Raw genomic sequence first — 16,779 nt, 5'->3', positions numbered from 1 at the left:
TTTCATCTATTTTTTTTTAAATAAACTTTTAAGGGGCACTTGGGTGGCTCAGTTGGTTATGTGTCTCACTCTTGGTTTCGGCTCAGGTCATGATTTAGGGTTGTGAGATTGAGCCTGCATTGGACTGCTTAAGATTCTCTCTCTCCCTCTGCCCCTTCCCTGCTCATGTGTGTGCACTCTATATCTCTAAAATAAATAAGTAATTCTTAAAAAAATAAGAATAAGCTTTTAAAATAATTGAAGTATAATTTACATACAGAAAAGTGTAGATTAACTTTTCTATATTGATAAACTTTTACAAAATGAACACACCTTTGTAGCTGTATCATAGATCAAGATATCAGCTTCTCTGAAGCCTCCCTGTGTCTTGTCCCAATCAAATAACCCCTTTAACCCAAAGTTAACTACTATTCTGACTTTGTGATCAGAGATTAGTTTGTCTTATTTTTGAATTTGTTAAATTAAAAAAAAATATATATATATATACATACCCCCACATGTGGCTTGTTTCACACAGCATTGTTTGTGAGCTGTATCCTGTTTTTTGTATGACATTAGTTTTCTTATTTTTACTGAGGTTCAGAATTTCATGAATATGTATATAGTACATTTATTTACACCCTTTGGCAGCGTACGGTTTGGGTTATATAGAGTTTTGGGCTCTTTAGCTAAAGCTGCTGTGACAAACTCTGTATAGCTTTTTGTGCATTATGTACACACTGTGTACCCAGGTGTGGTATTACTTAGTCATTGGCTGTTGGTAGTTTTCACCTTTGGTAGATACTTCCAGCTCGTTTTCCATATTGGTCATATTAATTTACATTTCTCCTGGCAGTGCATGAGAATACCAGTGGCTGTACTTCTCACTCACACTTGGTATTGTCTGGTTTGTAGATAAATATTACTCTTTTTGATTGGTAATAGTTTCGTGCTCGCTTCAGCAGCATATATACTAAGATTGGCAATAGTTTCTTATTGTGTTATCTGTATTACAATATTACAATATTGACAACCTTTTCAATATGCTTATTGGGTTTTAAAGGTTTTTTTTGTGTGTGTGTAAAGTTTTGTTTGGTCTTTAGCCTATTTTATAAATTGGTTTGTCTTGTTCTTGATGACTTAAATTTATTTTTCTAAAATAATATTTTGTTCCTGAGTCCTTTGTTAGATATGTGCATTGCAAATATTTTCTCCTGCTCTATAGCTTGCATTTTCACTTTTTAAAACATATAACTTTCAAATTTTTATTGAAGTCCCATTTCTTGTGTTGATCTTCATGTCCTGTTTAAGAAATCTTTTTTCCTGGGGCGCCTGGGTAGCTCAGTGGGTTAAGCCTCTGCCTTCGGCTCAGGTCATGATCTCAGGATCCTGGGATCAAGCCTCGCATCAGGCTCTCTGCTCAGCGGGAAGCCTGCTTCCCCCTCTCTCTCTGCCTGCCTCTCTGCCTACTTGTGATCTCTGTCAAGTGAATAAATAAAATCTTAACAAAAAAGAAAGAGAGAAAGAAAGAAATCTTTTCCTATCTCAAAGTCATGATATTTTTCTGTCATCTCATAGAACAAGCTTTATTGTTTCAACCTTCATTTTTAGGTCTCTAATACACTTTTTCTTCTTCCTTTTTCCAAGGCCTATGGATGGATAAAGTTCCTGGATTTTAATAGTAGTAGTGATGGAAAGTCTATTGGTATGGCTCACTCATATAAGAAAACATTTCTATTTTATTTTTATATGTGGTATTGTAAATTCGGATATGATACTATTTTCTGTTAATAAGATACATGATTTGTATTCTGGTAATTTTTTAAAAAGGAGTTTAAAAACACTTTCCCTGACTCTAAAAGAGGCAGTCTAAGTTTATATTATATATCTAAATAAATTTTAAAGGTTTTATTTATGTGAGAGAGAAAGCAAGAATGTGAGCATGAGCAGTGGGTGAGGGGCAGAGGGAAAGGGACAAGCAGACTCCCCATCAGGCATGGAGCTGATGCAAGGCTTGGTTTCAGGACCCTGGGATCATGACCTGCGCTGAAGGCAGAAACTTAACTGACTGAGCCTTCCAGGTGCCCCTAGTTTTATGTAATACTATGTCTTGTTCTCCCCCCGCCCCAAAGTAGGCTCCACACTTAATGTGGGGCTTGAACTTGCAACTCTGAGATCAAGAGTTGCATTCTCTACCAACTGAGCCAGGTAGGTGCTCCAGTTTTGTTTAGTTTTTGAAGAGTCATAGTACCATGCCTTAAAGACATTGGTTTGTGCAAAGGCGGCTACTCTATCTCTGAGAAGGCAACTTAATTTCTACACGGCTTGTTTTTTTTAAATCTGTAAAATGGGGAGTAAATGAGGTTATTAAAGAAAAGTGTGTTTTAAGTTTTTTCAAGTCCTGAGCAATGTGCCTGGCAAGCAATAATAGCTCTGTAATATTTAGTGCTTTTTTTCCTTGCATTTTTGAACTTTGTTTTGAAGGCTATTTTGACTTGACACTTGACTGAAAGGGTATATACTATATTTATTATAAAATTATTTACAAATAACTTTTGTCAATAGTAAAATTAGTTTATATATTTGCTTTTATTATGGATAAAATACTTTAATTTTTTTCTACTAACCTTAGGTTGATTTTAGAATGCTTCTTACGTTAATTAAAATAATAGAATGAGGGGAGCCTGGATGGCTCAGTTGGTTAAACATCTGCCTTTGGTTCAGGTCATCCCAGGATTCTGGCATCAAGTCCCACATTGGGCTTCTTGCTCGGCAACGGAGCCTGCTTTTCCCTCTGCCTGCCTCTCCCTCCATTGTGCTCGCGAGTGTGCTCTTTCTCTCTGACCAATAAATAAATGAAATCTTTAAAAAATAATAGAATGAATACTTCATAAAGAATTTTTGTACTTCAGTGACTAGTACTTTAACTTTGTAGTTAGATTGTTTAGGTGCTACTTACAAGGTGGTAACTACAGATACTAGAATGTAGTATATGACATTTTATGTTAATAGTTAGGAAGAATTTAACATACGAGTGCTTTTCTGAGACATTGTAGTTTGCTGTTGTCATGGTCTCTAATTTTTAAAATGTGATTTGTTATAGAGCTCATTCTTTGTAGTCTAGTCAACTCTACTAATATCTTGATACTTCATTAGCTTTTCTATGTATTACATATGAAATTTAAATTATTTGTAAGATTAAGAAAAAATATTTTATATTTATCATGTGCCAAAGTTTCAGCATGTGATTTGTTTTTAAGTGTAGAAAAACCAAGTTATTCTCATATAAGTTGGATTCTTAGGTATATTTTACAAAGTAGGGGTAACTTCTGAAGTGGGAAAACTATTTCTTCTTCTTCTTCCTCTTCTTCTTCTTCTTCTTCTTCTTCTTTTTTTTTTTTTTTTTTTTCTTATTTAGGTAGTCTCAACCAGCAGGGGGATTTTCAAAGGGCTATCTAAGTATTAGGTAAGTACATACTCTCAGTGTTAAATAGTTTACATGTTATTTAAGTTTGCATGTATGTTACTTTAATATCATTTACAAGAGCCTGTGTAAATTATAAATATAATTCATATTTCTTTTAATTTTTACCTGGTACTGGGATTTCTTCAAACTTACTCTGATCCCTTGTATACATTGTATTTAGAAAATTCTTTCTGTGTGCAATCTAAGTATTAAAAGACAAAAAGAATGTAGTAGTTTTAGTGGGCAGGAATGCTAATACTTTGGTTAATGAAACAGAATTATCCTCATGTAAGATTTTTGTAGCAGTTTTCTATTAACTGTTAATAGTAGTACAGATTTCTTTAGCCATCCATTACTTGACTCCTCCTTACATTAGGTCCTGTTCACCACAGTAAGTCAACATGAAGACCAGTACTCTGGTAAGGCCCCAAGATACTTTCTATTTGTGTTCCTCCGTTTTCTTTGTAATAACATAATATGAAGAATTTCATAAACTTATGCTTTCATTAGATAAAGCTTTTACTTTCAAATTTTGATTGGAAAGTAGACAGTTGATCCTAGAATTTGTTTTACTTTAACTACATTGTATTTTAGACTGTGGTGACTGTACAGATTAATAGTTAATAGGATAGGTTGAAAAATTATTAAATATACTTCAGCAATGTGAAACATTGGTTTATCAAGTGACATAGTTTTTTAATTGTTTTAATGTAGTTAGTGAAATATTAAGGATGAATATATTTATTTGATTAGCTAATGGAAGTTTCATACATACATGAAGAAATATTTAATAATGAACATTGATTTCTTTTATTATGCTTTTTGATGTGTTTGAAAAAATAAATATTTGACCAAATGGTGTTTCTAAAGTTTTGTAATAATCACAGTTGATGTTTAAATATTGAACAATTATAACTATTTAGCTTATTGCGTATCTATAGTAAATGTAACATTTTAAGAAGCAAATGATGTGAAAAAATCTCAAATTTTACTATCTTAAAACATGGTAACTGATTTCTGGAGATATATTAATTTTTTTACATAATTTTTCTCCCATTGATGCATATATTTGAATTAGTTTGAGGGAAGCAGTCATCTTTGCATTGTACATGCTTATATCATATATTTCAATTTTACTAAAAAGAATTTGCTTTATTGGAATGCACTTTACATACCAGAAAATTCATCCCGAAGTGTACAATTTAATGGTTTTTAGTATATTCAGAGATGTACAACTGTCACTACCATCTAATTTCAGGATACTTCCATCCACTCTTTTTATCCACTAGCAGTCACTCCCTAATTCCCTTTAAACAAATTTCCCTTTAAACAAAATTCCCTGATCTTCCCCACCCCCTGCCTTGCCTCCAGGCAGCCACTAATATATTTTGGGTTTCTGCGGATTTGCCTATTCTGGGCATTTCATATATACGGAAGCATGTATTGTTTGTCCTTTTGTGTCTGACTGCTTTCATGTAACAAGGTTCACCCATGTTGTAGCCTGTATCATTCATTTTTATGGAAAAACATTCCATTATATACCACATTTTGTGTATCCATTCATCAGTTGATGGGTTGTATCTACTTTTTGGCTAGTAGGAATGCTTCTGCGGTGAACATTTTTCTTAAGTTTTTGTGTGGATGTATGTTTTTCTTTTAGATACGTGCTTATAGGTGTGGGATTGCAGGTAATGTGATGCCTCTCTGTTTAACTCTGAGGAACTGTCAGAGTGGGTGCACTATTTTATAATCCCACCAACAGGAGATGAGGGTTCCAGTTTATCCACATCTTGGCAGACTCTTGTTATTGTTAGGCTTTTTTTGTGTTTTAGTTATCCTAATGCGTGTAAAGTGGTATTTCATTGTGGTTTTGATTTTCATTTCTATAATGACTAAAGGTGAACATTACTTCATGTGCTTATTGACCATTTATGTATGTTCTTTGGAGAAGTGTTTGTTCAAATCTTTTGCCCGTTTTTAAATTTTTTTATCTTTTTATTGTTGAATTGTAAGCATTTTTTATATATTCTGAAGACTGTTTCCTTATGAGATACATGATTTGTAACTACTTCCTCCCATTATGTGGATTGTCTCTTCACTTTATTTCTGATGTCTTTTGAAGCAAAAAAGTTCTTAACTTTGATGATGTTTAGTCATCTATATATTTGTTGTTGTCGTCGTTGCTTGTGCTTTTGGTGTCATATTGCAAATGTATTTTTAAAGAAGATTTTAGTTATTTATTTGAGAGGGAGAGAATGAGAAAGAGAGAGAGAGAGAGAGAGAGCATGAGCAGAGTAAAGGGCAGAGGGAGAAGCAGACTCTCTGTTGAGCAGGGAGCCAGATGTGGACCTCCATCCCAGGACTCCGGGATCATGACCTGAGCTGAAGGCAGACGCTTAACCTACTGAGCCATCGAGGCACCCCGCAAATGTATTTTTTTTTTTTTTTAATTTGACAGAGAGAAATCACAAGTAGATGGAGAGGCAGGCAGAGAGAGAGAGAGGGAAGCAGGCTCCCTGCTGAGCAGAGAGCCCGATGTAGGACTCAATCCCAGGACCCTTGAGATCATGACCTGAGCCGAAGGCAGCGGCTTAACCCACTGAGCCACCAGGCGCCCTGTATTTTTAAATTAGTGTAAATCTGTGACAAAATTTTAATTATCGCAGGACTGTGAAGTATTGGCATTTCTTATGTTTGACAGCCAAAGCCCAAAGGAAGCAATTATCTTTTGTTTGTACTTCAATTCCTTATCTAGTTTTTTAAAGCAAAATGTTTTGTTTTGATTACATGGGTTACCGTGAAAATGTTAGCTGTGTGTGATATATTCATTGATATTAGTCTTGTGAATTCATGTTTAGTTTTTTGGCTTGGGTAATACTTTAGTTTATCATGGCACTTAATGTGTATTTGATGTCAAAGCTTAATAAACCATTGCCTTTTAGGTTAACAGTATTATCAGAGTTCTTTTTATCTTTTCTGTGAAGAGAGAATAGATTTTGAGAATCTTACTGATTTTAGTCTTTGCAGGGTATTTGCAGGCAGTAATATTTTGATGTATGTGTAAACTTACATGTGAAATATGTATATTTTTCCTCTCTGTTTTACTTAAATATGTGTCTTCTTGATTTTTAAAAAAAATTTTATTTATTTATTTGACAGAGATCACAAGTAGGCAGAGAGGCAGGCAGAGGGAGAGGGAGAAGCAGGCTCCCAGTACCCTGGGATCATGACCCGAGCTGAAGGCAGAGGCTTTAACCCACTGAGCCACCTAGGTGCCCCTGTCTTCTTGATTTTTATGGGACATTTTTAGTTCCTTATTTTTTATCATTGTGCAGCTTTTATCAATTGAAGGCATATTTCAGAATGAATTGTTCTATAGTCTTGTCTAATGTAGGTTTATAGAGAAAAGTCATTTAACAATGGAATATCACCACTCTTAGTAGCCTTGGTTTTCTGTGTAAGGACAAGGGATTGTAATATGCTATAATAAACATATTTTTATTAGGGAAATTTACTTTAGTTTTTATTATTCATATTATCTAATACTTTTGTATTAACTTCAGATAATCTAAAGTGTATTTTTATTAAATTTTATAGAGCTAAGGTTATTGATATTCATCTTTATATTTGTTTTTAAATCATTTTAAACCATTTGTTAACAATCAAGTGTCCATTGGATGGGTAATATTCTTCATGTTGATATTTTTATGGTTTTTGTTATACCATACATGGACATTTTGCAGTGGAAAAGGAAATAAAACCTGACATATCTCATTCATGATGGTGTTATATTTTCTGTTGTAATAAAAAATGAAAAGATTTATTTGAGAGTTACTTCCTTCTATTGTATATGTTGAATGTGGTAATTAAGATGATTTTGATAACATAATGAGGGCTGAATTAAGGTAAAATGGTTTTTGTACAATATATTTTCCTTATGCTATATGTTTACTAACATAAATGGATATATATTCTCTCAGTATTTATATTTGAATTGGGGATTTAATATTAGTAGAGACCACTTTCTCTTACAAGAGTAAGGATTACCCTTTAGTTAAACCACTAATTTGTCACTAAAGTCAGTGGGGGCTGCTTCATGGTATTGGTAGCAGATTATCAGCCCATGTCTTAGAGTTTGCTATTCTACTGATGTAATTCATAATACACCTTGGGTAGGGTTGTATGGATAGAAGAATTAAATTACTCTTTATCAGAAGCGTCTTTCACTACTTACTAATACTACTGAGGAAAGCTAAAATGGACTTGGATTATTCTAAATGGCAGGTTATTTTTGTACAAATTTCTGAAAATCATTACATAGTAGTATTTGACTACCTTTTCTCCCAGTACAATTTATGTAGTAACATTATACAAGGAAGTTTTCCTAAAAGCCTTTTCCTTTGGAATTTACTTCTTTTTAATGAAAAAATTGATCCAGAGTAACCCACCTTTAATCTAATCGTCATTTCAATTTTATTTTTATGAATACAAGGTTTCCATTCTCCTGACCTTTCTTCACGAATTTCCCAGTCTGTTAACTGAAATAATTACAACCATTCATTTCTTTTGTTTTGTTCCCTGTTCATGGACTACCTTGATTTGATAGAGTTCTACCCTATTACTGTGTTTGTAGCTTTCTAGTATAAATCAATACTTTTCCCCTAGCTTTAGCCTCAGTGCTTTCTGGTAATCCTTTTCTCATTTTGATCTTCTGTTTCATTTTATGTATTAGTTATTTGGAACCTTTCCACTGTCCTCAAAAGACAAGTCATATTTCTGTTTTCCTCATTTTTTTTTTCATTTCATATTTTATGCTTTCTTTCCTCAGTGTGTCTTTATTCAAAGAACACGATGTTTTCATTTATTTCAAAGGCTAACATCTATATTCTTAATTTTATCCCTTCTTTCTTTCACTTGAACCTTGCTGTTTTCTGTTTTTCTCTTTACTTTGTTCCATGCTGGGTTCTCTGTCTTATAGTCACTTACACTTTTTCCCTGTACTTCCCATTATCACTGAGCTTATTTGATTCATATTGACTCTAGGTGTCAGTAGGTGTCAGAACAGTTTATCAGTTCTTTTTCAACTACCTTCTGCAGTTTGACTGTTGTTTCTACTAGCATTCCTTTTCCTCAAGTAAAAGTAATCTTCTTTTCTTACCTTACCAGGTAGATAGACATTAGTTAGGCTGACGTTAAAATAAAATGCTTCATGTTCGAGCACGTGGGTGGCTCAGTAGATTAAGCGTCTGCCTTTGGCTCAGATCCTGATCCCAGGGTCCTGGGATCCAGCCCTGTATCATCAGGTTCCCCGCTCGGTGGGGAGCCTGTTTCTCCCTTTCCTCCCTGCTTTTGCTCTCTATTGCTCTCTCTCTCTGTCTCTCTCTCAAGTAAATAAATAAAATCTTTCAAAAAGTGCTTCATATTATCCACAAGTTAAGGCAGTTCCAGTTGCTAAATCTGTAATCTATTCTACTCCTTTTCAGCATTTGGTATTTTGCTTTTTTTTAACATTCTCTTCTCCTTTGTCTTCTGTAATACTGTACTTAATGGTTTTTCTGTGATCTCTCTGACTACATTATTAATATGTTTTTTTGTCACTGCTTTTTTCTTTTATATACCTCTTAAGTATAAACTGGGTTGAAGCGTTGCTCCTTGCTCCTCTGTATTACATATCCTTGCTAGGAGATGGTCTCTGTTTTTATTATATAAATTATCACAGATTTGTAATGACTCACAAAGGCCATTACCTGTTTTGCCTCAATTATTATGTCCTCAGCACCCCAAAATTATTATTTTTCATACTGAAAAATTTGCCTTGAAAATGTTTGATATATGGTTAGAACTTAGTAAATGCTTTCTGAATTAGTGAATGAGCTCATTATCCGAGTGTCTCAGTCTGTTTTTTTTTTTTAATATAATGATTTTAACCATTCACCTATTCTCATGTCACAGAGCCTATAACATCTTCGACAAGTTCTTTTTCTTTTCTTTTTTTAAGAAAATATTTTATTTATTTATTTGACAGACAGAAATCACAAGTAGGCAGTGAGTGAGGCAGAGAGAGAGGAGGAAGCAGGCTCCCCGATGAGCAGAGAGCCCAATGCGGGGCTCGATCCCAGGACCCTGAGATCATGACCTGAGGCGAAGGCAGAGGATTTAACCCACTGAGCCACCCAGGTGCCCCCTTTGACCAATTCTTGTCTACACTTGTTAACATTAATAATTATATATATATTTTTAATTATTATATTTTTACCCTAAGCTTAACTAATGAGGTAGATGATATTCTCATTTGTAGATGGTAGAAATAGGGATCACAGAGATTGTTTTTTGCTTATGGTTTCACAGATTGTGTTGGAAGTTGAAAATTAAAATTAGGCTTCTGATTACACGTTTCCTGGTTTTCACAGAAAACATTGTTTCTAATGATAAAAGCAGTATGATGGATGAGAAATTACTGTCTGTGTACTATGTGAGTTAAGGGAAAAAGGACTAGAAGAAGGTAGGAGTACTTCAGATTCTTACATGATGAGATGAAGGTTCTAATTTTGAGGTAGGGAAGAAAATCAAGGATGTGAGAAGTTTTTCACTAACATTGATAGAATTTTGAGATTCTGACATCTGGTTATGATGCAGTAATACCAGTGAAGTAGTTGAGTGAATCATCCTTCAGATAACAGTTACAAAATCTGGGTAAAATATTGAAAGAAAAACTTCCAACTGTTTGAAAGCAGCAGAAAGTGACCAAAATGAGGCAGAAGCCAGATAAGCCTGCACCTGCACTGTGTAGCTTTCTTGGCTTTGGGTGCATCCCAGCCTCTTGCAGTTCAGTGGCAGAGGATAGAAATTAGGGCTAGCTAAGCTATATATACTGGAGTATACTGAGGGAAATTCTAGAAGCAAGAGAACCATCGAACAGGTAAAAACTGATGGAATTTTTCACTAGTCCACTGGCATTGCAAGCAGTTCTAAAGGAAGTTCATTAGTTTGAGGGAAATGGCACCAGATTACAAGGGCCATCTACAGTAAGGAGTCAACATAAAAAAAGGTGAATATGTAGGTAGTTATAAAAACTGTACACACTTTTATTAATTAAAAAATTACCTACGATTAAAGCAAAAACTATGTATTGTTCAGTTTAAAACGTGTATGAAAATAATAGCCCAAAGTTGGGGTATTTCTGACTTAATTTCTATTTCTCTGATGTTAATATTGAGCATCTTTTTGTGTGTTGGCAATTTGAGAGTCTTCTTTGGTGTCTTCTCATGATTTTGAGAATTGACCTATTATATAATATTCAGGATAGCATGTCATAATAAGACATTATGACAAATTGACATTAATATTTAATATTCAGTCTTATGAATATGGTTTATCTTTTATTTAGGTTATCTTTTCATTGTTTTTGGTAATATATAGGCAGTTTTTATTTTTTTAAAGTGATAAATACTGAAATCTATACTAATTAAGCAATAATTCCTCATTTGCCCCTCTCCCAGGCCCTGGTAATATCTAATCTCCTTTCTGCCTATATGACTTGGTCTGTTCTAGACATTTCATATAAGAGGAATCATCTAGTATTTGTCTTTTCGTGTCTGGCTTTTCACTTGGCATAAAGCTTTCAAAGTTCATCTGTGTTGTAGCATGTATCAGAATTTAATTTCTTTTTATGGCTGGATGATAGTCCACATTTTGTTTATTTAAACAAAATGTTTAAGTGGTTGTTTCCCTCTTTTGGGGGAAATGTTTTAATGGTTGTTTCTCCTTTTTGACTTTTGTGAATAATGCTGCAATGAACATTGGTGTACACGTATCCAAGTCCTCTTTTCCATTCTTCTGAGTATGTATGTAGAAATGGAATTAGTGGATCGTGTGGTAGAATTCTATGCTTAGCTTTTTGAGAAACTGCCAGACTGTTCTCCAGAGTGGCTTCACCATTGTGTTTTACTACCACTAGTTTACAGGGGTTTCAGTTTCTTTATATCCTCACCAATGCTTGTTATTTCCTGTTTATAGTGCCTTTTGGGGTTAGATTTCTTAGGATTTTCTACTTAAACAATCATATGAAAAGAAACAGTTTTACCTCTTTTTGATCTTTTTGTTTTTCTTTCTCTTACCTTTTTATATTAAATTTCTGCAGTATAATTAGGAGTATAAATAATGAGAACAGACATTATTGCCATGTTTCCAAACTTAGGGAGACAATATGTCACTCTTAAATCTGTTACTAGCCATAGGACTTTCATAGATATCCTCATCTGGTTGAGGAAGTTCTTTACTTTTTTTGTTTGTCTGTTCATAATCATTAATGGTATTTGATTTTTTCACTGGCTGCCCTACATTTATTGCCATGAATATTTAGTTCTTTTTCTTTTAAGCTATCACTCTGAATTATGCTGAGTGTTTTTCATGTTAATTCTACATTCTTGGGTAAACTCTGCTTTGTTAGGACACATTTTTTTTTTAATTTTTAAATTTTTTTATAAACATATAATATATTATTACCCCCAGGGGTACAGGTCTGTGAATCACCAGGTTTACATACTTCACAGCACTCACCATAGCACATACCCTCCCCAGTGTCCATAACCCCATCACCCTCTCCCTATACCCCTCCCCCGGCCACCCTCAGTTTGTTTCGTGACATTGAGAGTCTCTTTTGGTTTGTCTCCCTCCCAATCTGATCTTGTTTCATTTATTCTTTTCCTGCCCCATTAACCCCCCCTCCCATTGCATCTCCACTTCCTCATATCAGGGAGAGCACATGATAGTTGTTTTTCTCCGATTGACTTATTTCGCTAAGAATAATACCCTCTAGTTCCATCCACGTCGTTGCAAATGGCAAGATTTCATTTCTTTTGATGGCTGCATAGTATTCCATTGTCTATATAAACCACATCTTCTTTATCCATTCATGTATTGATGGACATCGAGGTTCTTTCCATAGTTTGGCTATTGTGGACATTGCTGCTATAAACACTCTGGTGCACGTGCCCCTTCAGATCACTATGTTTGTATCTTTAGGGTAAATGCCCAGTAGTGCAATTGCTGGGTCATAAGGTAGCTCTATCTTCAACTTTTTGAGGAACCTCCATGCTGTTTTCCAGAGTGGTTGCACCAGCTTGCATTCCCACCAACAGTGTAGGAGGGTTCCCCTTTCTGCGCATCCTCGCCAGCATCTGTCATTTTCTGACTTGTTAATTTTAGCCATTCTGACTGGGCTGAGGTGGTATCTCATTGTGGTTTTGATTTTGTATCTCCCTGATGCCCAGTGATGTGGAGCACTTTTTCATCTGTCTGTTGGCCATCTGGATGTCTTTGCATGTCCTCTGCCCATTTCTTGATTGTATTATTTGTTCTTTGGGTGTTGAGTTTGCTAAGCGCTTTATAGATTTTGGATACTAGCCCTTTATCTGGTAATGTCGTTTGTAAATACCTTCTCCCATTCTGTCAGTTGTCTTTTGGTTTTGTTAACTCTTTCCTTTGCTGTCCAAAAGCTTTTGATCTTGATGAAGTCCCAATAGTTCATTTTTGCCCTTGCTTCCCTTGCCTTTGGCATTGTTCCTAGTAAGAAGTTGATGCAGCTGAGGTTGAAGAGGTTGCTGCCTGTATTCTCCTCAAGGATTTTGATGGATTCTTTTCTCACATTGAGGTCCTTCATCCATTTTGAGTCTATTTTCATGTGTGGTGTAAGGAAATGGTCCAATTTCATTTTTCTGCATGTGGCTGTCCAATTTTCCCAGCACCATTTGTTGAAGAGGTTGTCTTTTTTCCATTGGACATTCTTTCCTGCTTTGTCGAAGATTAGTTGACCATAGAGTTGAGGGTCTATTTCTGGGCTCTCTATACTGTTCCATTGATCTACGTGTCTGTTTTTGTGCCAGTACCATACTAGGACACATTGTTTTTATATATCACTGGATTTGATTTGCTAAAATTTTGTCAAAGCTGAAAGTGTCCTCTTTTCCTCTGTTTTGTATAATACTGACCTATGTTTGTATGCCAGACATAAAGTTTATATAAAACTTAGCATATGGTTTTCTTAAATATTTGGTAGATTTCACTAGTGAAAGTTTTCTTGAAGGAAGGTTTTGGATTTGCTAATTCAATGTTTTCCTTTGGTAGTATTGTTATTTTGCATTTTTCACAATACTTTTCTGTTTCATTTATTTTGTTGAATTTCTTGGCACAAAGTTGTTCATAAGATGCTCTTACTATTTTTTAATGCCTGTAGGATCGGTGGTGATATTAACTCTTTGATTTTTGATGCTAACAATTTATTTTCTTCTTTTTGCTGGGTGCTTATTCATTTCTTTATATTTGCAAAGAACCAACTCTTGGAGATAATTATTTTCTCTCTCATTTGTTTTCTGTTTAATTGATTCTCATTTTTTATTTCCTTCTAACTTTTGATTTAATATCTCTTCCTTTTAGCTTCTTAAATTGAGAAGCTTATATTTCACTCTTGTCTTCTAGGATAAGTGGCTAAAGCCATAGATTTCCGATTTTGTACCTCTTTAGCTGTATCTCAGGAATGTTGAGATGTTACATTTTCATATCATTCAGTTTAAAAATATATCCTTATATTCTTATTTTTCTTAGATTTCTTCTTTGACCAGTGGCTTATTTAAAAGTGTGTTGGGGCACCCGGGGGTCTCAGTTGGTTAAGTTAAGCCTTTGGCTCAGGTCATAGTCCCAGAGTTCTGGGATCAAGCCCTGCATCACTCCCTGCTGAGCAGGAAGTCTGTTTCTCCCTCTGGCTCTGTCCACCTCCCCTCCTCTGCTCATTCTCTCTCTCTTCTCTCTTCTCTCTCTCTCTCTCTCTCTCTCGGATGAATAAGTAAAATCTTAAAAAAAAAAAAAAAGTCGGTTGCATAATGCCCAGATATTTTGGGTTTTCTCTGTATCTTTTTTTAAAAATTATTTTTATTAACATATATTATTTGCCCCAGGGATACAGGTCTGTGTCTCTCTATCTTTTATTAGTGATTTCTAATTTAAACTTTGTTGTAGTCATAAGATAAGCTGTCATATCAGTTCTTCAAAACTTATGAAGACATGTTTATGGACAGTGTTTATTCTGCAATTAAGATTATGGGATTTTGTGAATGTTGCCCATTGAGTTGTGTTGGATAATAATGTTCAAATCTTTTTTATTCTTCCTGAAGATTTTTTGGTTTGCTTATAGTAATTGCTGCTTAGATAGTTAACCCATATTTCTTTTATGTAATCTGGTTATTAGATTACATTTTTTTCTCTAATAGTTTTATTCTTCATTTACTTTTCTTGGGTTAGTTATGTTAATGAGGAGAGATACATCCTCTTTTACAGTGATTAAAAAATGTACATATAAATTAATAGTCTTTTGTTCACACATATGTCACCTAGGTTTTGAACTTCTTTTTCTTTCTTATTTCATTATTTTTGTTTGGATGCTAAAGGAAACTATAGTTTCTTGTAGTTGTGTACTATGGGATTCTTACAATAGTATGTGTGTTTGTAGCTCTATGTTGTAGGATAGCATTGCCAGGGAAAACTTGCTTTTGTGTAATTTAAGGTCCGGTGGAAGCCATCTTATCCTCATATAAATTTACTGCTACCTCAACACAACCTTATATATAATAAAAACAAATTTTTGTCATTAACTATGGTATATAATTTTGGTCTATAATAGTTTTAACTTGAATCATAGTCTAACAGTAGACAAATTTGAAAAATATTTAGGACATTTAAAAAATGGTTATTTAATATGTGATCTCAGCAGCAAAGTAAGTTTAAAAAAAGTCCTGTTATTGCTTACTATGAAATTGGATAACCTGGTTTTTTAAAAGTTTAAATCTTTAAATATATCACTTATTTAAGTCTTCTCTGCATTGGATCATTCTTTTAAGACCTTTAGTAATAGGAAAGCCAGTCTAGGTCACTGTTCAGTTTTTGAGATAACCAGGATGATTGGAGCTTAAATTTTGATGTTGGGCAGGTTCAGATCATACTTCTGTTACATACTCTTCTCATTGTGAATTTAGGTATATTCTCATTATATTCTCTGTACTTTATTAGAGATCCATTTCTAATGTTCTTTTACACTTCCCCAAATTTGTAGGTAATCCCCCCCACCCCCCTTGCCGCCTTTCTCTTAATGGTATGTAAGATTTGAATTCCTGGAAAACAATTCTATTTGGTAATAGTGGATAATTCTTTTGATTTTTGCTACTTTTTCTCTTATTCATTTATGGAATATTGCCAGGCAAATGTCTGAAAAGATGTTTTAACACAGATTTGAAGGTCTTGTAAGTATAATTAGCAGGTAATTTGTTTGGTTCTGGCTAAAATAAGCTGAATTGGAATATATTTCACTTAATTTGGGTGTAGGGGTGTATATTTAGATAGAAATCTATCATTACCATGTATAGTTAAATCATTGGTAGCCTTCCCACTGTAGGAATGTGTTCTAGTAATGGCTGGTATCTCTAGGTATCATGAAATGTATAAGGCTAGAGGGAGTATTATACTGTGAATGTCTCCTATAATGGCCATTAATAGAAGTACGAGGCCACTGCAAGTAGAGTAGGAGAAACTAGGTTTGAAATGAGGTCAGAACCAAGTTTGTGGAAACACTTTCAGATATTTAAAACTGTAAGATTCAGCTTTCATCCCACTCATTTGAAAATGTCACTGCTCCTGTGTAGAAAATAACTGATGGTATAATGTATATAATTGAACATGCACCAAATATTTTTCCTATTTTAATGGAAATACTGTATTTGGTAAAATTAAAATATGTAATTTCATCTGCTTATTGGAACACTTCAGTAAAACAAGTAAGAAATGATAGACTTCTGATTTGGATGTATGTTAAGGACATACTGTGTTACATTTATTAATTAAGAGAGAATTCAGATAAAAACCAGTGGAATATGAAACAAAAATGATTAAAGAAGTACCATGAATAATTAGAAATTATTTTGATATTGTGAAGTGAATTGTGACATAAAATTGTTCTGGTACACAAAAGCAATAATTCATTTAAGGGGGAAAATAAATTATAAATAGAAATAATGAATAGGCTCTTGGTTTTTTGATAATCCAATTAGTGAAAAAGAATGAATCATATAAAAATTCTGGAAAGATATCTGAGTGACTTACTTATTTGAAACCAAATTCTCTGACCAGTGAAACATAACAGAATCTCATAACACACCAATAATAGCATTGATGATTGGTTAATAAATAACTTAAATTTAAGATATAGGGTTAGTTATTGCACAAGAAAACTTGAACTCTTAAGTTTCTATATGAAAGAAGCTTGATAGAGATTCTTCACATTTGTCAAC

General features: G+C 34.0%; 1 protein-coding gene across 6 annotated transcripts in view; it reads left to right on the top strand.

The window, feature by feature from the left end:
• The window catches only part of FBXW7 (F-box and WD repeat domain containing 7), a 233,573-nt gene that overhangs the window by 67,549 nt on the left and 149,245 nt on the right, over positions 1–16,779 (top strand). Inside the window, exon 1 of one of the 6 annotated variants that reach the window (XM_032332524.1) lies at positions 3,398–3,445. The exons of 3 other annotated variants lie outside the window; for them this stretch is intronic. The gene's annotated coding sequence lies outside the window, so the exon portion shown is untranslated. Of the gene's footprint in view, positions 1–3,397; positions 3,446–16,779 lie in introns of those variants that run through there. 2 more of the 6 variants (XM_032332525.1, XM_032332518.1) reach the window with 2 other exon arrangements.

Source organism: Mustela erminea, chromosome 2 (assembly GCF_009829155.1).
Source record: "Mustela erminea isolate mMusErm1 chromosome 2, mMusErm1.Pri, whole genome shotgun sequence".
Taxonomy (NCBI): domain Eukaryota; kingdom Metazoa; phylum Chordata; class Mammalia; order Carnivora; family Mustelidae; genus Mustela; species Mustela erminea.
This window is presented reverse-complemented; position numbering and strand designations above follow the sequence as displayed.